The following is a 21,880-nucleotide window of genomic DNA, read 5'->3' on the forward strand; positions in this document are numbered from 1 at the left end:
ATGGTTCATTCAAAATAGAAACAATCATGGATCGACAATGGATGGTTCATTCAAAATAGAAACAATCATAGATCGACAATAGATGGTTCATTCAAAATAGAAACAATCATGGATCGACAATGGATGGTTCATTCAAAATAGAAACAATCATGGATCGACAATGGATGGTTCATTCAAAATAGACACAATCATGGATCGACAATGGATGGTTCATTCTAAATAGAAACAATCATGGATCGACAATGGATGGTTCATTCAAAATAGAAACAATCATGGATCGACAATGGATGGTTCATTCAAAATAGAAACAATCATAGATCGACAATGGATGGTTCATTCAAAATAGAAACAGTCATAGATCGACAATAGATGGTTCATTCAAAATAGAAACAATCATGGATCGACAATGGATGGTTCATTCAAAATAGAAACAATCATGGATCGACAATGGATGGTTCATTCAAAATAGAAACAATCATAGATCGACAATGGATGGTTCATTCAAAATAGAAACAATCATAGATCGACAATGGATGGTTCATTCAAAATAGAAACAATCATGGATCGACAATGGATGGTTCATTCAAAATAGAAACAATCATGGATCGACAATGGATGGTTCATTAAAAATAGAAACAATCATGGATCGACAATGGATGGTTCATTAAAAATAGAAACAATCATGGATCGACAATGGATGGTTCATTCAAAATAGAAACAATCATGGATCGACAATGGATGGTTCATTCAAAATAGAAACAATCATGGATCGACAATGGATGGTTCATTCAAAATAGAAACAATCATGGATCGACAATGGATGGTTCATTAAAAATGGAAACAATCATGGCTCGACAATGGATGGTTCATTCAAAATAGAAACAATCATGGATCGGCAATGGATGGTTCATTCAAAATAGAAACAATCATGGATCGACAATGGATGGTTCATTCAAAATAGAAACAATCATGGATCGACAATGGATGGTTCATTCAAAATAGAAACAATCATGGATCGACAATGGATGGTTCATTCAAAATAGAAACAATCATGGATCGACAATGGATGGTTCATTCAAAATAGAAACAATCATGGATCGACAATGGATGGTTCATTCAAAATAGAAACAATCATGGATCAACAATGGATGGTTCATTCAAAATAGAAACAATCATGGATCGACAATGGATGGTTCATTCAAAATAGACACAATCATGGATCGACAATGGATGGTTCATTCAAAATAGAAACAATCATAGATCGACAATGGATGGTTCATTCAAAATAGAAACAATCATGGATCGACAATGGATGGTTCATTCAAAATAGAAACAATCATGGATCGACAATGGATGGTTCATTCAAAATAGAAACAATCATGGATCGACAATGGATGGTTCATTCAAAATAGAAACAATCATAGATCGACAATAGATGGTTCATTCAAAATAGAAACAATCATGGATCGACAATGGATGGTTCATTCAAAATAGAAACAATCATGGATCGACAATGGATGGTTCATTCAAAATAGACACAATCATGGATCGACAATGGATGGTTCATTCAAAATAGAAACAATCATGGATCGACAATGGATGGTTCATTCAAAATAGAAACAATCATGGATCGACAATGGATGGTTCATTCAAAATAGAAACAATCATAGATCGACAATGGATGGTTCATTCAAAATAGAAACAATCATAGATCGACAATAGATGGTTCATTCAAAATAGAAACAATCATGGATCGACAATGGATGGTTCATTCAAAATAGAAACAATCATGGATCGACAATGGATGGTTCATTCAAAATAGAAACAATCATAGATCGACAATGGATGGTTCATTCAAAATAGAAACAATCATAGATCGACAATGGATGGTTCATTCAAAATAGAAACAATCATGGATCGACAATGGATGGTTCATTCAAAATAGAAACAATCATGGATCGACAATGGATGGTTCATTAAAAATAGAAACAATCATGGATCGACAATGGATGGTTCATTAAAAATAGAAACAATCATGGATCGACAATGGATGGTTCATTCAAAATAGAAACAATCATGGATCGACAATGGATGGTTCATTCAAAATAGAAACAATCATGGATCGACAATGGATGGTTCATTCAAAATAGAAACAATCATGGATCGACAATGGATGGTTCATTAAAAATGGAAACAATCATGGCTCGACAATGGATGGTTCATTCAAAATAGAAACAACCATGGATCGGCAATGGATGGTTCATTCAAAATAGAAACAATCATGGATCGACAATGGATGGTTCATTCAAAATAGAAACAATCATGGATCGACAATGGATGGTTCATTCAAAATAGAAACAATCATGGATCGACAATGGATGGTTCATTCAAAATAGAAACAATCATGGATCGACAATGGATGGTTCATTCAAAATAGAAACAATCATGGATCGACAATGGATGGTTCATTCAAAATAGAAACAATCATGGATCGACAATGGATGGTTCATTCAAAATAGAAACAATCATGGATCGACAATGGATGGTTCATTCAAAATAGACACAATCATGGATCGACAATGGATGGTTCATTCAAAATAGAAACAATCATAGATCGACAATGGATGGTTCATTCAAAATAGAAACAATCATGGATCGACAATGGATGGTTCATTCAAAATAGAAACAATCATGGATCGACAATGGATGGTTCATTCAAAATAGAAACAATCATAGATCGACAATGGATGGTTCATTCAAAATAGAAACAATCATGGATCGACAATGGATGGTTCATTCAAAATAGAAACAATCATGGATCGACAATGGATGGTTCATTCAAAATAGAAACAATCATAGATCGACAATGGATGGTTCATTCAAAATAGAAACAATCATGGATCGACAATGGATGGTTCATTCAAAATAGAAACAATCATGGATCGACAATGGATGGTTCATTCAAAATAGAAACAATCATGGATCGACAATGGATGGTTCATTCAAAATAGAAACAATCATGGATCGACAATGGATGGTTCATTCAAAATAGAAACAATCATGGACCGACAGTGGATGGTTCATTCAAAATAGAAACAATCGTAGATCGACAATGGATTGTTCATTCAAAATAGAAACAATCATAGATCGACAATGGATGGTTCATTCAAAATAGAAACAATCATAGATCGACAATGGATGGTTCATTCAAAATAGACACAATCATGGATCGACAATGGATGGTTCATTCAAAATAGAAACAATCATGGATCGACAATGGATGGTTCATTCAAAATAGACACAATCATGGATCGACAATGGATGGTTCATTCAAAATCGAAACAATCATGGATCGACAATGGATGGTATGAGGGGTTGGTGGGTTGAGGGCCTAAAAACTGGAAAGAACATTAAGACTGAATCGAATATATTGTATTGCATCACCAACATGTGAGGATACATAATTTACATCTGCAAATTTTACAACTACCAAGATGACTAACAGGACAAATAAGTGTCGGTACTTAGAATGAAGTTAGCAACATTCCAGGAGGATTACATCGACAAACACTAGCCAACTCGTTTAAGCTCAAAGATAAAGACTTAGGCAGCAGCTGCGATAAAATACCTGATCCATTGTCTTTGGGATACTATTGAGACAGTGTGAGGTGGGATGAAAAAGCTAATTAGATCCATTTATCTGCTGATGGGTCCTCTCATGCATATGAATGTCTCAGCCACTTTGGTTTCACTGCTTCCAACCCCAACAACCTCCCTGTCCCTCCCAATCCACCACCTAGCTAATTGCATTTTCCTTCCACACAACAAGTAATCCTCACCATTGATTACTATATGGTAATAAACGTACAAAGTAAAGAACACGAGAGGTTCAGGCAAACATACACAAAGACTGTGTTGTGGATTTCAGCAGATTAGAGTTTGAATATTTATTTCCTTCCAGCTGGACAACGTTTCCATTGGATGCCATATTGCCAATGTGCCGTGCTTTGCGGATATAAAAAACACTCTCCTTCTCAAAAGAGACAAAAGAGTGCTTAGCAAGCTGCGAGCAGACCCGTTTATCACCAGCAGGCCTGCTCAAAACAAATGAACTGGAGGCAAAGCATGCAAAATATGTGATAATCCATCGCGGCCGTCTGTTGCTGAAGCAAAAAGGCGAGGCATGAAAAAGAAGGAAATAAAGTAAAGTAGGTGGACCTGAAAGGAATCTTTCCTACCCACGAGGCCTATCTGGCCACGAGGCTCCCCTGCTCCCCTGCTGTGTTTATGACCCCAGTGTGAGGACTAACAAGCCAAGATGCCTAAAGCACAAGGCTGCATTTTCCTGCACGCCTCTCTCTCTCTCTCTCTCTCTCTTGGCCTGTTGCGGAGCTTCACTGTGTCGCTGAAAGGAGAGATTACCACTTCCCGCTGAGACCGAGCTGGATTAAAGACCATGGCCAAATTTGGCAAACCTGCTTAGACCGATAGGGCCTAACTTTGGCAATGCAGAGCCCAATTATACAGACCCAGTGATCACGAGGTACATTTTAATGCCATTTATGCAGCTTTTGATTAACACTGGGCGATATAAGCTGTCCCGGGGTTCCAGAAACTTTGCACATCGACGCATTTGATGCCTCAAAGACGATACTTTAAAAGGATCTATACAATCCACCTTTTACTTACAACAGGTAATGTTACTCTGCCACAAGCTAGGAACTCTTGTAATTTGATTTTCTCTCAAGTGGAAGAATAAAATGACAATGAGCAATTTTCTAACCACATCAATATTTCCTATATATCCTCTTGTTAAAAGAAGAGCTAATGATGCTGTCAAACAAGATTTGAGGATAGTTAAAGGTTGAAATCCTAACATTACCATATCGTAACTTATATTGTGTGATGCAGTATTATCTTTAGTCTCTCCAACCATTTCTTGCATTAATATTGTGACAAGGAAAACATTCTACATTAGAACGCCACTCAGTAGAGCGCAAACTCCCGTCGTGGGTCAAGTTTGAATAGTACGATTTCACAAAAGTTTGAGGGAGGAGTTCAGTGACAACACAAGACAAGACAAGACAGACACTGCACAGATATATATTTAGAATATATAGAAGATAATGTTTTTTAAAAAACAAGGCAATTTTACTTACATTTTCGGATTCAGCGTTCAATTCTATATAAGTGAGTGTATTTTGACGCATGTGTGACTTCAAATAAAATTGTAAGCCTGGAAAAACGTTCGTTTCATTCCTTAGGGATACAACATGTAAAACTGGCCCAAACGCCAAAACAAAACTCGCTTATTTTAAGTCGCACAAGCTAATGCGACCACTCATTCTTCTGGGAAGAATCCCGTGCACATTCCTGTCACACTTATAAGTCACCTAAGTCTTTACAAGTTCATCAAATACTGACACCGCCATTGACATTCACTGAGGTAAATGTTGCTATTGAAGCGCGGTGCTACGCGCGCTTGCTTGTACAACAAGAAGGAAGCGGACAACGTGATGAGTTTAAGAGTCTTTATTAAACGAGCTCAACTGTAGCACTGGCGCGCTCCGGGCTGCGTGCCCGGTGTATATCCCGCGGCCACGCCTACCCCTCGGGCGTGGCCGCCGCCCACTTGGTGCGTGGAATGATGCCCTCACGCCAGTGAGCTTTCGTGTCTGCCACACGCACCCCCCCAAAATTCCCGCGCACCTGGAACGCCAGTTTGCGGGGCAAACGGATGACCCGGCCGAAGCGCCCTCTGGTGACCGGCGGTGTCCGGGGTGCAGGGATGCCAGCTGGGATGCCTCCGGCTGCACCCGGGATGGGTGCAGGACCGGGGGGCGGCATGCCGGCGGGCCTGGGCGGTGCCGGGGGTCCGCCCGCAGGGGGGCGGCCCCGACGCGGGGGCCGAGCCACCGGCGGTGGGTGGTCCACGTCGAGGTGGGCAGGTTTGAGGCGATCCACCGAGACGCGGTCGGGAGTACCGCCGATGTCCAAGGTGAAGTGTTTCACCCCGGTCTCCAGCACGCGGAAAGGCCCGTCGTACGGGGGCCGCAGTGGTGTCCGGTGGGCGTCGTGCCGGACGAAGACGTACTCCGCAGTGCGAAGCTCCGGGGCGACGTGCGTAGGCGGGTGCCCGTGGTGCGCCGTCGGCACCGGGGCGAACCTCCGGGCTGTCTCCTGCAGCGCGGAGCGCTCCTGCGCCGTGGACCATGGTGCCGTGGGGTCTGGGAGGAACTCGCCCGGCACCCGCAGCGGTTGTCCGAAGACCAACTCCGCCGCGGATGTGCGCAGGTCGTCCTTGGGCTCCGTCCGGAGGCCCAGCAGGACCCGGGGGAGCCTGTCGACCCAGCCGCCGTCGCGGAGGGTGGCCCGGAGCGCGGCCTTCAATGAGCGGTGGAACCGCTCGCACAGGCCATTGGCCTGGGGGTGGTAGGCCATGGTTCGGTGAAGCTGGACCCCGAGCCCCCGCGCGACCACCCCCCAGAGCTCCGAGGTGAACTGGGGGCCGCGGTCGGACGATATGTCCGAGGGGGCGCCGAACCGGGCGACCCAGGTGGCGATGAACGCCTGTGCGATGTCCGCCGCCGTCGTCGCCGCCAAAGGCACGGCCTCTGGCCACCGGGTGGTGCGGTCCACCATTGTCAGGACATGGGTGAAACCCCGCGAGGGGGGCAGAGGTCCCACCAGGTCCACGTGTACGTGGTCGAACCTTCGTTCTGGCACCGTGAACGGGGCCAATGGGGTCTGGGTGTGCCGGTGCACCTTCGCGCACAGGCACACGAGGCACGTCCTGGTCCAGCCTGGCGCTGCCAGCCCGCGGGCACGATGGGGCGAGGCCGCCCGAGGGAGACGTCGCACAAGAAGGCCGCGCCGTCGAACGGCACCTCAGTGACGCGGAGACCCGTGACGGCGGTCCGCAAGGCCTGGACGCCGGGGTCGGCGGCCTGGTCCGCCGCCATCCGGGCATAGTCGATGCCAAGGTGGACTGCATGGGCGACGGCCCGGGAAAGGCAATCCGCCACCGGGTTGTCCTTCCCCGCAATGTGCCGGATGTCCGTCGTGTACTCGGACATGGCCAAGAGGTGACGCTGCTGCCGGGCCGACCACGGCTCGGCGACCTTGCCCATCGCGAAGACCAGTGGCTTGTGGTCGACGAAGGCCGTGAACGCATGGACCTCGAGCAGATGGCGGAAGTGCCTGACCGCCAGGTGAAGCCCGAGCAACTTGCGGTCGAAGGTGCAATAGCGGCGTTCGGGCGGGCGAAGCTGCCGGCTGAAGAACGCCAGCGGTTGCCAAGCACCACGCACCCATTGCTCGTGCACCGCGCCCACCTCGTAGTCCGAGGCGTCGGTGGTGAGGGCGATCGGTGCATCGGGCACCGGGTGCGCGAGCATGGTGGCGTTAGCCAAGGCGAGCTTTGCGCCTGCGAATGCCGCGTCCATCTGCTCGGTCCAGGTAACGTCACCTTTGCCCGGCTTCCCTCGGAGGGCCTCGTGCAAGGGGCGCAGGAGCTGGGCGATGCGGGGCAGGAACCGATGGTAAAAGTTTACCATGCCGAGGAACTCCTGGAGCCCCTTGATTGTGCGGGGGCGCGGAAACCCCTTCACCGCCTCCACCTTGGCCGGTAGGGGGACGGCCCCGTGCCTGGTGACGTGGTGCCCCAAAAAATCGATGTCGGCGACGCCGAACCGGCACTTGGCGGGGTTCACGATGAGGCCTTGCTGGCCCAGACGTTCGAAGAGCGTGCGGAGATGGTGAAGGTGCTCTTCGCGGGATGCGCTGGCGACGAGGATGTCATCCAGGTGTACGGACACAAAATCCAAGTCGCGCAAGACGCTGTCCATGAGTCGCTGGAACGCCTGAGCCGCATTCTTCAAACCGAAGGGCATCCGAAGAAATTCGAACAGTCTGAACGGCGTGATGACCGCCGTCTTCGGGATGTCCTCCGGCCTGACGGGGACCTGATGGTAGCCGCGTATGAGGTCCACCTTCAAAAAGAAGGACATGCCCGCCAACCGGGCGGAGAAGTCCTGGATGTGGGGGACCGGTAGCGGTCGGGGGTGATGGCGTCGTTGAGGCGCCGGTAGTCCCCGCACGGTCGCCATCCCCCGCCGGGCTTGGGCATGATGTGGAGTGGCGACGCCCAAGCACTCTCGGAGCGCCGCACGATGCCGAGCCGCTCCAGCGTAGCGAACTCCGCTTTAGCTACCGCGAGCTTCGTCGGCTTGAGGCAGCGTGCCCGGGCATAGACCGGTGGCCTGGCGGTGGGGATGTGGTGTTCCACCCCGTGCTTGACGGCCCCTGCCGAGAAGGTGGGCCGCGTAAGGGCCGGGAAGCTGGCGAGGAGGCGGGTGAAGTCGTCTGCTGCCGGAAGCGTACAAACTAACCTCGCCGGGACCGAACCGCTCAGCAAGCCGCTTGGCGAGCCGCTCGGTGAGCCGCTCAGTGAGCCGCTCAACGAGCCGCTCGACGAGCTACTCAGCGCGCAAGCAAGCGAGCTGAACGTTTCAGCCTGGACGAGACGTCTGTTCTTTACATCCACCAACAACCCGTGTGCACAGAGGAAGTCCGCACCGAGTAGTGCCATGGGGACACGAGCGGTTACGAACGTCCACTCGAAGCGTTGCCTTCCGAACCGCAGGGAGAGGCAGTGCTTCCCGAATGTGCATATGGGTGTTCCGTTCGCGGCAAGCAACGCGGGGCCCCGGCCCGCAGTGTGCTTGTCGGACATAGAGGCAGGGATAACGCTCACCTGTGCCCCCGTATCGCATGGGAAACGGCGCCCGGACAAGGTGTCCGTTATAAAAAGAAGGCTGCAGGAATGGCCGACGCTCAGGGCCGCTAACGAGCGCCGGCTTTGTAGTTTCCCGACTTGCCGAAGGAGCACGGCGGGCAACAAGTCCTCGCCTTGTGGCCAAACATGGCGTGGAAATGGCACCAGGTTTGCGGCGAAGGCGGAGGCCGCGGTTTTCGCGGTGGTGGTGGGCGTGGCGTGGCGGCGGCCACGCGGCGTGCGTCAGCCTCGGGATGCCCGAGGTGTGGTGCATCCATATCAGGGTCAGCCTCGGGATGTGCGGCGGCCGCGCCAAAACTCGCCTGCGCGTCCAAAGCCTTGAAGAACCTGTCGGCCTCGGCAGCGAGCGCTCGGGGTTCCGTCGTCACAGAACCGGCCAACGCGAGGCGGACTCGTGCCGGCAGCTGGCGTCGAAATAACGCCCGGAAAAGAGCTTTCGGGGTTTTGTCGCCCATCAATGACAGCATATGGTCCATGCGGACCGACGGTCGCGTGTCACCGAGCTCGGGGAGGTCCAGGAGGCGGTCAGCCCGTGCGTCCACCGTGAGGCCGAACGTGGCGAGGAGGAGACGCTTGATCGCCTCGTACCTGCCGTCGGCCGGTGGGTTCCTCAGGACCGACAGGACGCGGGCGGCCGTGCCGGGCCCGAGGGAAGCGACCACGTGGCAGTACATGGTCTCGTCCACCGTGATGCCTCAAAGTCGGAACTGGGCTTCTGCCTGCAGGAACCAGACTTCGGCTTGCGTCTCCCAGAACTCGGGGAGTTTCATTTGGACCGCGTTGTTTGCCATTGCGATGGCGTATTCGGGTGGTCAGCGACGGCTGACCAGAACGTCAGAGTCACCAATGAAGCGCGGTGCTATGCGCGCTTGCTTGTACAACAAGAAGGAAGCGGACAACGCGGTGAGTTTAAGAGTCTTTATTAAACGAGCTCAACTGTAGCACTGGCGCGCTCCGGGCTGCACACCCGGTGTATATCTCGCGGCCACGCCTACCCCTCGGGCGTGGCCGCCGCCCACTTGGTGCGTGGAATGATGCCCTCACGCCAGTGAGCTTTCGTGTCCGCCACAATATCTCTTCTGAGGTTAAAAAAAAAAAACAGTTTTAAAGCATTATACGTATCAAAGGATACATTTTATGAAACGGGGAAACGTAATACACACTTTGGTGGTTTTAAAATGACAGAAGATGTCTTTATTAGAAGAAAAAAAAAAGAACCTTGAAGACGACGCTGCTAACAAAATACACCGCTCTAACGCATAACCACGAGTTTAAACTACATTTACAACAAATATGAAAACTATTTTCATATCACAATGTTAAATATAGAATATATAGAAGATAATGTTAAAAAAAAAAAGAGCCCTATCTTCCAATGGTAAAAAATACTTCAAAAAATTCCTGGATCCGGAATAATATCCTGAGCTTCACCAAAAACTAATGAATTCTTCGTTATCCCAAGGGCAATCATCCCACCAACTTTCATCCAAATCCGTTCAGAACTTTTCCAGATATATTGTTCACAAACACACGAACACACACAAACACACGAACACACACACACACACACATACACACACACGGACACGAGCGAATGCATTACTCCCTGGCGGGAGTAACTACTGTACAATGGCATTCGGTAGAGCGCATCCCTCCGCCAGACTGAACAGTTTATGTTTTGTATGCCACTGATAGACCGGATCTGCATTCGGATCTGAACTAAAATCTAATCGGCTTGTTCTCGTCACCTAACCGACTCGTCCACCAAATTTCGTCCAAATCCGTCAAAAACTTTTTGAAATATCATGCTGTGGCGGACACGAAAGCACTGACGTGGTGACATCACCCCGCACACCAAGTGGGGGTGGGCCACGCCCGGGAGAGAGGCGTGGCCTCACGATATACACTGGGCGCGCAGCCTTGAGCAGCTCAGTGTTACAGTGAGCTCTTGAATAAAGACACTTACAAGTTACCGCGTTGTCCGCTTCCTCCTTGCTCACAAGCAGCGCGCGTAACACCGCGCTTTACTGGTGACCCTCGATGTTGGATCTGCCGTAGCGATCCTTCCAAACACGACGCCATTGCCATGGCCAACAACGCGATGTCGGTTAAACTTCCCGAATTTTGGGAGGCCCAGGTCGAAGTTTGGTTCGTCCAAGCCGAAGCCCAGTTTCAGCTTCGGCGCCTCACCGGCGACAACACGCGCTACTCCCACGTCGTCGCCTCCCTCGGGCCCGGCACGGCCGATCGAGTTGTGTCCGTCCTTCGCCACCCACCGGACGGCCACAAGTACGAGGCACTCAAGCGGCTGCTCCTAGCCACGTTCGGCCTCACGGAGGACGCATGGGTCGACCGCCTCCTGGATCTCCCCGAGCTCGGCGACACACGCCCGTCGGTCCGAATGGACCATATGCTGTCACTGTTGGGCGACGAAGCCCCTGGTTCTCTATTCCGGGTGCTTTTCCGTTGCCAACTTCCAGCACAGGTACGCCTCGCGTTGGCCGGGACCGTGCTAACGGAACCCCGAGCATTGGCCGCTGAGGCGGACAGGTACTTCGCGGCTTCGGACACGCGGGCGAGAGTCGGTGCGGCCCACCTCGTGGATCCCGAGGCCGATGCTGATCCACAGCATCAGCTTCCACAGCATACACAGCATGCTGATACACACCTCGTGGCCGCCGCAACGCCCCGCCCACCGCCGCGGCGAAAACCGCTGGCTCCACCGGCCTGGCGGAACCAGCCGCACTCCTCCAGCTCCACCACCTGGTGCTGGTTCCACGCCAAGTTCGGCCACGAGGCTCGACAGTGTCATCCGCCATGCTCCTTCAACAGGTTGGGAAACGCCCGGGCCGGCCGTTTGAGCAGCCTGCTGTTCATAACGGACAGCTTATCCGGGCGCCGTTACCTGTGCGACACGGGAGCGCAGGTGAGTGTCGTTCCTGCCAGTACGTCGGACAGGCACGCCGCGGGTGGGGGCCCCGCGCTGCTTGCCGCGAACGGGACGCCCATCCGTACGTACGGAAAACGCTGCCTCTCTCTGCAGTTCGGAGGGCAGGTTTTCCGATGGTCATTTGTCACCGCCGACGTGCCCATGGCATTGCTTGGCGCGGACTTCCTGTGCGCCAATGGGCTCCTGGTTGACGTAAAGCACAGACGTCTTGTCCAGGCCGAGACGTTCAGCTCGCTCGCTTGTGCGCTGCCCACCTCGTCGAGCAGCTCACCGAGCGGCTCACCGAGCGGCTTGCCAAGCGGCTTGCCGAACGGTTCGGTTCCGGCCACGTTGATCTGTACGCTTCCGGCAGCGGACGAATTCACCCGCCTCCTCGCCGGCTTCCCGGCCCTCACGCGGCCCACCTTCTCGGCGGTGGCCGTCAAGCATGGGGTGGCCCATCACATCCCCACCATCGGGCCACCGGTCTACGCCCGGGCACGCCGCCTCGAGCCGACGAAGCTGGCCGTAGCAAAAGCGGCGTTCGCTACCCTGGAGCGACTCGGCATCGTTCGGCGCTCGAGAGTGCTTTGGCGTCGCCGCTGCACATCGTGCCGAAGCCCGGCGGGGGATGGCGACCGTGCGGGGCTTATCGCCGTCTCAATGACGCCACCACCCCCGACCGCTACCCCGTCCCCCACATTCAGGACTTTTCCGCCCGTTTGGCGGGCATGTCCTTCTTCTCGAAGGTGGACCTCATATGCGGCTACCATCAGGTCCCCGTCAGGCCGGAGGACGTCCCGAAGACGGCGGTCATCACGCCGTTTGGACTCTTCGAATTCCTGCGGATGCCCTTCGGTCTGAAGAATGCGGCTCAGGCGTTCCAGCGGCTGATGGACAGCGTCCTGTGCGACTTGGATTTTGTATACGTCTACCTGGACGATATCCTCATCGCCAGCGCGTCCCGCAAAGAGCACCTACACCACCTCCGCACGCCCTTCGAACGCCTGGGCCAGCATGGCCTGATTGTGAACCCCGCAAAGTGCCGGTTCGGCGTCGCCGTAATCGATTTTCTGGGGCACCGCGTCACCAGGCACGGAGCCGTCCCCCTGTCGGCCAAGGTGGAGGCGGTGAAGGGGTTTCCGCGCCCCCGCACGATCAGGGGGCTGCAGGAGTTCCTGGGCATGGTGAACTTTTACCATCGGTTCCTGCCCCGTATCGCCCAGCTCCTGCGCCCCCTGCACGAAGCTCTCCGAGGTAAGCCGGGCAAAGGCGACGTTACCTGGACCGAGCAGATGGACGCGGCGTTCACGGGCGTGAAGCTCGCCTTGGCTAACGCCACCATGCTCGCGCACCCGGCGCCCGATGCACCGATCGCCCTCACCACCGACGCCTCGGACTACGCGGTGGGCGCGGTGCACGAGCAATGGGTGCGTGGAGCTTGGCAACCGCTGGCGTTCTTTAGCCGGCAGCTTCGCCCGCCCGAACGCCGTTACAGTACCTTCGACCGCGAGTTGCTCGGGCTTCACTTGGCGGTCAGGCACTTCCGCAATCTGCTCGACGGCCGTGCGTTCACGGCCTTCGTCGACCACAAGCCGCTGATCTTCGCGATGGGCAAGGTCACCGAGCCGTGGTCGGCCCGGCAGCAGCATCACCTCTCGGCCATGTCCGAGTACACGACGGACATCCGGCACGTCGCGGGGAAGGACAACCCGGTGGCGGATTGCCTTTCCCGGGCCGTCGCCCACGCAGTCCACCTCGGCATCGACTATGCCCGGATGGCAGCGGACCAGGCCGCTGAGCCCGACGTCCAGGCCTTGCGGACCGCCGTCACGGGCCTCCGCGTCACCGAGGTGCCATTCGACGGCACGGGCGCGGCCCTCTTGTGCGACGTCTTCCTCGGGCGGCCTCGCCCCATCGTGCCCACGGGCTGGCAGCGCCAGGTGTTTGACGCCATCCACGGCCTGTCCCACCCGGGCGCGAGGGCCTCCCAAAGGTTGATCGCTGACAAATTCGTCTGGCATGGCCTCCGGAAGGCCGTCCGCGGCTGTGCCAGGACGTGCCTCGTGTGCCAGCGCGCCAAGGTGCACCGGCACACCCAGGCCCCGTTGGCCCCGTTTACGGTGCCGGAACGCCGGTTTGACCACGTCCACGTGGACCTGGTGGGACCTCTGCCCCCCTCGCGGCATTTCACCCACGTCCTCACCATGGTGGACCGCACCACCCGGTGGCCGGAGGCCGTGCCCTTGGCGTCGACGACGGCGGCGGACGTCGCGCAGGCTTTCATCGCCACCTGGGTCGCCCGGTTCGGCGCCCCCTCAGACATCTCGTCCGACCGCGGCCCCCAGTTCACCTCGGAGCTCTGGGGGGCGGTCGCGCAGGGGCTCGGGGTCTGGCTGCACCGAACCACGGCCTACCACCCCCAGGCTAACGGCCTGTGTGAGCGATTTCACCGCTCATTGAAGGCCGCGCTCCGGGCCACCCTCCGCGACGGCGGCTGGGTCGACAGGCTCCCCTGGGTCCTGCTGGGCCTCCGGACGGTGCCCAAGGAGGACCTGCGTGCATCCGCGGCAGAGTTGGTCTTCGGGCAACCGCTGCGGGTGCCGGGCGAGTTCCTCCCCGACTACACGGTCCGCGGCACAGCAGCGCTCCGCTCTGCAGGAGACCGCCCAGAGGTTCGCCCCGGTGCCAACGGCACGCCACGGGCACCCACCGACGCACGTCGCCCCGGACCTTCGCACGGCGGAGTACGTCTTCGTCCACCACGATGCCCACCGGACACCACTGCGGCCCCCGTACGACGGGCCTTTCCGCGTGCTGGAGACCGGGGTGAAGCACTTCACCCTGGGCATCGGCGGTACTCCTGACCGCGTTTCTGTGGACCGCCTCAAGCCGGCCCACCTCGACGTGGACCATCCACCGCCAGTGGCCTGACCCCGCGTCAGGGCCGCCCCCCTGCGGGCGGACCCCCGGCACCGACCAGCCCCGCCGCCACACCGCCCCCCGGTCCTGCACCCATCCCAGGGGCAGCCGGAGGCATCCCAGATGGCATCCCTGCATCCCAGACGCCGCCGGTCGCCAGGGGGCGCTTCGGCCGGGTCATCCGTTTGCCCCGCAAACTGACCCTTCAGGTGCGCGGGGATTCTGGGGGGGGGGGCGCGTGTGGCGGACACGAAAGCACTGACGTGGTGACATCACCCCGCACACCAAGTGGGGGTGGGCCACACCCGGGAGAGAGGCGTGGCCTCACGATATACACTGGGCGTGCAGCCTTGAGCAGCTCAGTGTTACAGTGAGCTCTTGAATAAAGACTCTTACAGGTTACCGCGTTGTCCGCTTCCTCCTTGCTCACAAGCAGCGCGCGTAACACCGCGCTTTAATGCTATATATATACTCAGAGGCAAAAGTTATTGTGACATGGAATTTTTTCATTGGTAATCTTGTGAATGAATTTTTGGATTTGAACCAGAGAAAGAGTGTGTTAAAATGGTCGAAGAAACGCAACCAAGCAGTTGTTGTTCGAATTGCACGAAATTTGCAAGAAGCATGACATATTCGAGAAAAATGGCCAGCAATGTTCACTTTAAAAGGCCAGACAACCAGACGCTTATCATTTCCACTCAATGCAGTCTTAAGAAGTGCAGAAGTCAGAAAAACACCTCTATTCATCGTTCTGGAACAAGTTCGACATACCACGCCTCGGGGAAAATGACAGATGGAGAGCTATAGGTATGCTTCAGTCTGGTACCTCGCAGCGTGATGTTGCTCGTCGATTCAACATCCATAGAAACACCATTTGGCACAGCTTCACCGAGCTGACGGTAGGACACGTGTCTACAGGTGCACAGGTGAACGTTACATCAGGCCATGTGTTCTGGAAGGGGATCATTTTGGAGGTGGGGGCATTATGATCTGGGGTGGGATAACAGCTGCAGCAAGAACGCCAATGATTGTGATTGAGGGGAACTTGAATGCTGTGAGGTACCGAGACGAGATTTTGCAAATGGCCGCTTTACCGTTTTTGCAACAGAACGGCCCTAGAGTGACGTTTCAATACGATAATGCCAGACCACACATTGCTCGAGTTGTACAGCAGTATCTTAATCAGAACAATGTTAATGTGTTACCCTGGCCTGCAAGATCCCCTGATTTGTCACCCATTGAACACGTCTGGGATGAAATGGAGCGACGTTTACGACGTCATCCGAATCCTCCAAAAACGCTGCAGGAACTCCACCAAATCCTTCCTCGGATATGGAATGATCTTCCCAAGGACTTTCATCGACGTTTAGTGGCCTCAATGAGGCGAAGGTGCCAGGCCTGCATCAATGCACAAGGTGGACACACTCGCTACTGACTGTGTGAACTTGCTTGTGAACCCCCTCTTGTGTTGTGGCTCATTTGCATATGCCAGGTGCACTGTTCTTATGGACTGTTGATCGTTACCATACCTTGAAACATTTGTCTTTCCATGTAATAACATTTCATTCGCGGCAGTAAAAGTTTAACACTGATTCTGTTTGTTGTTTGTGTGTCACAATAACTTTTGCCTTTGAGTATATATCGTTTTCAGGCCTATATCACAATGGTAAAGAATAACTTAAACCATTCCAGTATCCGGAGCCGGATCTTCTAGACCAGGAGCCCAGAAGGTTTATTCAAGTGAAAAGCGCCGAAGCAACTGACCACGTGGGTTGAAAGGGTTCTACCCCCCCATCACAAAAATGCATTGCTGCCGGGTCAGGGCCGGTGCCTTCCCGCCCAAATCGCCCAAAATAGGGACGCCATTACCTAAAATCCTATTTTCATCAATATCTGGAAAACTATACATGGCAGTATCACAAATCTGGTGTCTACACCCATGTTTTCATGGTCCATCATTATAAAAATGCATTTCTCCTTAGCCAGGGTTGTGTCTTTCCCACCCAAAAGCACCCAAAGTGCCCAAAGTAAGGAAACCATTGCTGAAAATCCTATTTCCCTCAATATCTGGACAACTATACATGGGAGTATCACAAATCTGCTGTCTACACCCATGTTTTCATGGTCAAACATTACAAAAATGCATTTCTCCTTAGTCAAGCCCAAAAGCGCCCAAAGTAAGGATACCATTGTTAAAAGATCATACTTTCCTAATTATCTGGAAAACTATACATGATAATCCCATATGCAAAAACAGTTTAGACTTTAAACACTTTTCGAAACACTATCTTGCACCACGTTTCTAAACAAGTTTAAATTTATGCTAAACATGTTTAGGAAGTTGATGGCTTGTGTTTATTAAACAGACGGTGTTTATGAATTTGACATTTGTGTTTAAGTTTTAAACATTTTTAGAAACGTTGTGCAAGAAAAGTGTTTAAAGTCACAAATGATGTGTCTACACCCATGTTTTCATGGTCAGTCATTACATTGACAACATTTACAGTGTTTAAAATATCTAGTTCACCATGCATTACCTCAACAATGGTATATTATGGTATTTCCATCCAACTTGTGTCCTTAACTCACAACTTGCAGAGTCATTGTCCTTCAGAAGGAAAATAATACTGTTCAATGGCACTAGTTGTTCTGACATCTCTGCATTTTTACGTGTCTACTCCGTCACTCTCATCACTAGTATTGCTGTCCTCACTCCAAGTACTATCGACGTCTGATTCCTCCTCATCTATGGAAGCTGCTCCAACTCTGTCGCCGTCATCCGTAGGTAGGCCTGTGAGGGATTCTGGTACTGCACTTCCTGGGTACCAATCTGGTTCAAAGCAGTTTTGAGTTAACTTCCATCCATTGTCTGTGGGACTTGCCCCACCTGTTGGATCAGTCTGGTCAGCCCTCTTCCAGATTCTTGCCACATATCGGGCTCTTTTGATATGATTACCAAGTGTCTTGCTGCACGGGGGAAGAGAAGCACAGTTTATCTTCTTGATTCTGGCAAGGGGCTCCTTCTCATTACCACCACTCATGCGCATGAATGCCTTGTATCTGGCTTCATTAATGTCAGAGGTTTTGAACCCATACAGCGAGCAGACAAAGGCGGTAACACCTGGAATGTCTACTTCCTCAGAAGTCAGAGATCGCAATGCCATCATATGAGCTGGATCTGATTCCATCCGCTGGAGGGGCTTAACTTTGCCCTTTCTGAAGAAACATGATGTGAAATCACAACCAGTCAGGGCATGAAGGCCGATGATTGCTTCAGTTATACCAGGCTGTTTCTTCTCAAGAATGGCAGCTACTTTAGAGACACCGATGTACCTTCGGTTGTTGCCAGATCCATAGTCCATGATGATGCTGATCCCTTCCGACCTTCCAGAGAGCCCAAGCAGAATGATGAAGACGTCCGTATCGGTGGACCTCACCAGAATGTTACCAGTGGAAATGCTGTTCGCATGAAAGGCAATGAGAGTATCAGCCTCTTCATGTCGAGATTGGAGGTGATTCGGTTCCTCTATTTGCAGAAGATCATCTCCGTCATTCTTCATCGCCATGCACACACCACCATGTGAAACATACAATGTTTTTCTTCCAAGGATTTGCCCATATTGAGGCTTCTTCCATTTTTTTAAAACAATGGTATCCTTACTTTGGGCGCTTTTGGGCTTGACCAAGGAGAAATGCATTTTTGTATTGATTGACCATGAAAACATGGGTGTAGACAGCAGATTTGTGATACTCCCGTGTATAGTTGTCCAGATATTGAGGGAAATAGGATTTTCAGCAATGGTTTCCTTACTTTGGGCACTTTGGGTGCTTTTGAGCGGGAAAGACACAACCCTGGCTAAGGAGAAATGCATTTTTATACTGATTGACCATGAAAACATGGGTGTAGACACCAGATTTGTGATACTGCCATGTATAGTTTTCCAGATATTGATGAAAATAGGATTTTCGGTAATGGCGTCCCTATTTTGGGCGATTTGGGCGGGAAGGCACCGGCCCTGACCCGGCAGCAATGCATTTTTGTGATGGGGGGGGGGGGGGGAGTAGAACCCTTTCAACGCACGTGGTCAGTTGCTTCGGCGCTTTTCACTTGAATAAACCTTCTGGGCTCATGGTCTATTCACCAACATCTAATCATTTAGTCCTTGACACCTTCTTCTTTTTTTTTTGCATACTGAATCGAGGCTCGTGAAAGAGCTAACATTTATTTCACAAACAAATCAACCGGACAAACAAAATATATAAAAAGAGGGAGAGGAAAACAAGATGGGGAGAGAAGGGGAAGCACACAAACATAACATTTGAGAGCAGGGAGATGTGTGGGAGGGAGAGGGCTTGGGGGGAGTAGGCGTGGGAATGGGGGGGGGGGGGTGGGAGAAGTATAAAACACAAGGACACCAAGGACTTCCAGGACAGAGGTTGGTATTTCAAAAAAGTGGATTTGGGGTGAAATTAGTGGGGGTAGAAAAGATCAAGGTTTTGGATGGGGGAAGATAAGAGATGGTGGTGAACAGCTGTTTTAAAGACCTGGAGGGTGGAGTGGGATTGAAGAGAGTGAGGGAGTTTGTTCCAGAGGCGGGAGAAAAGAGGAATGAAGGAGTGAAGGTGAGCAGAGAGCCTTGATTTTGGCAGTTTAACCATAAGAGGGTTGTGGGCAGATCTTGTGCGACCTGTAGGAATATTTGGGGGACAGAGCCCAGAGAGAGCTGGGGGGGGCCAAGGCCAGAGAGGAGTCGGTAGAAGACGGAAAGACCACCAACCTGCCTGAAAGGCCCTTGGAGTTAGCTTCATCACGGGAGATTCCAATGATTCTGAACGCTTTGGTTTCAACAGCGTGAAGATGAGCTAGGTGTGAGGCAGGAGCACCAGCCCAGAGGGGAGAGCAGTATTCCATTCAGCTGCGGATGAAAGCCTTGTATGTGGTGAGGAGCTCAGGTGTGCCAAGGAAGGACTTCGCACGATGGAGGATGCCCAGTCGGCGACTGGCTTTGGAGGCCAGATTTGAAATGTGGTTTTCCCAGGAAAGATCATGGCAGATAGTGAGACCCAAAAGCTTGAGTGACAGAACTTCTTGGAGAGGATTATTCAGAAAGTGGATGGGAGGGTTGTCCAGTCGGTCATTTCAGAAAGACATCGTAATAGTGTGAGATTTGTCAGGATTGAAAGACATGTTCCACTTGTTTGCCCAGACTGTGATTTTGTCCAGGTCTGCAGAGAGTGAGGAGGCTGCAGACTGCCGATCTGAGGGATGAGGAATGGAGCGACAGAGAGTATAGTCATCAGCAAAGAGATATAGAGGATTTTCAAGAGAGTCAGAGAGATCATTGATGAAGACCAGAAAAAGCACAGGGCACAGAACACTGCCTTGGGGAACTCCAGCCTGAACGGGAAAAGGAGATGAGAGAAACCCATTCAGGGCCACACGTTGACTATGACTAGAGAGGAAGTCCGCCAGCCATGCGTGTAGATTTTCATGTATACCAAAGGAGGAGAGTTTGGTGAGCATAGCGGGGTGCCAGACCGTATCAAAGGCACGTGATATGTCAAGGGAGACAGCTCTAATTTCCTGTTTGGCATTGAGGACCTCCATCCATTGTTGAGAAAGCAGAAGCAGCATGTCCAGAGTAGAGTGACCAGGTCTGAAACCAAATTGATGATCAGAGATCAAGCCATTGGAGAAGAGGAAAGATTTCATATCTGAAGCAATGATGGATTCCATGACTTTGCTGATAATTGGGAGAAGGCTGATTGGTCTGTAGTTGCTGGGATCTGTTTTTGCACCTTTTTTTGTGCAAAGCAGTGATGTTGGCTGATTTCCAAGCAGATGGCAGATGACCTTGAGCAAAAGAGAGGGTGAAGAGAACAGATAGAGGGAGTGAAAGAGCGGAAGAACAGGATTTTAGGACCCGTGGGCTGATGCCGTCAGGTCCAGTTGCAGAATCAGAGTCGAGGGTTGACAGAAACTTTTCCACCTTGTCAGGAGGAAAGGACACAGAGTCCAGGAGCAGCTGGGTACGACTGGGTACGGTGGGTACAGAGAGGGATGGGTTTGGGACACAAGATTTAGAGGCAAACACAGAGTTGAGGCATTCAGCTTTTTCACGGGCGGAGTCAGCCGTGTAGCCGTTTGAGGTGAGGGAGGGGATGGAGGGGGAACAAACACCAGAAACAGATTTGACCAGACGCCACCAGGATTTGGAAGAGGGAGACAGATAAGAGAGTTCGGTCTTGAGAACGGAGAGATATTGTTTCCTGGCTCTCCTGAGGGTGGACACACACTTGTTTCGGGCTTTGTGAAAGGAAATGAGATTTCCTTCCGTTGGATTAGCTTTCCAGGAGACGAAAGCAAGTTGTTTCTGGGCAACAGCCTCACCACAAGATTCCGTGTACCATGGACGGGAGGAAGGGTATGACAACTGAAGACGAGATGGGATAAATCTGTGCATGACACATACGCAACCTCTCCACCAAATTTCGTCCGAATCCATGCACAACTTTTCGAGATATCCTGTTCACAGACAAACAAACGGACAGACATGGGTGAAAACTTAACTTCCGCCCACCTTAGGTGGAGAGGCAATAAATGGGAGAAACCTAAAGTCCGAAAATAATTATTTCATGGTGTATCAAAAGCTACAAGGGCACATGCAGGTTACAAAACAACAACAAAAAAAACAATACAACAATGTAATAAAACCCATTGGAGCCATCTCTTTAGCCTCCACTGTTCCTGTATTACCGATCATAAATAACTTGGAATGGAGACTATGACTCTCAACATTACTTTTCAGAGATTTCTTTATATCTGCCTGGCATACAATTAGCAACCCTCTGCACTCTGTTTTTAAATAACTAGGAGGCCCGTTGGTCTTTTGGACCAAATTTTCATTGGCCTTCACCTCCCTGTGGCATACCTCCCTGCTCGACTAAGCAGGGGGTGAGGGTCTTTTGGGTCCTTGGAATCTTTTGGGTGCTCTCGAACTTCTTTTTTTTTGTATACAAGATCGAGGCTCGTGAAAGAGCTAACATTATTTACACACAAAAAAAAACGAACACATAAAACATATAATAAGGGGAGAGGTAGACAAGATGGGGAGAGAGAGGGAAGCACACAGGCACAACATTTGAGAGCAGGGACATAGTGAGATCTGTGGGAGGGAGAGGGGGCTTGGGGGGAGGAGGCGTGGGAAAGGGAGGGGAGGGGTGAGAGAAGT

The 21,880-nt window shown here is 51.6% G+C and overlaps 1 protein-coding gene across 1 annotated transcript in view; it reads right to left on the reverse strand.

Moving 5' to 3' along the window:
• Positions 1-9,702: 9,702 nt before the first annotated feature.
• CDK14 (cyclin dependent kinase 14) overlaps positions 9,703-21,880 on the reverse strand; it is a 298,871-nt gene continuing 286,693 nt past the window's right edge. Inside the window, exon 14 of the mRNA XM_078785339.1 lies at positions 9,703-9,876. The gene's annotated coding sequence lies outside the window, so the exon portion shown is untranslated. The remainder of the gene's footprint in view (positions 9,877-21,880) is intronic.

The sequence above is a fragment of the Myxine glutinosa genome, chromosome 10 (genome assembly GCF_964187855.1).
Source record: "Myxine glutinosa chromosome 10, kmMyxGlut1.1, whole genome shotgun sequence".
Classification (NCBI taxonomy): Eukaryota; Metazoa; Chordata; class Myxini; order Myxiniformes; family Myxinidae; genus Myxine; species Myxine glutinosa.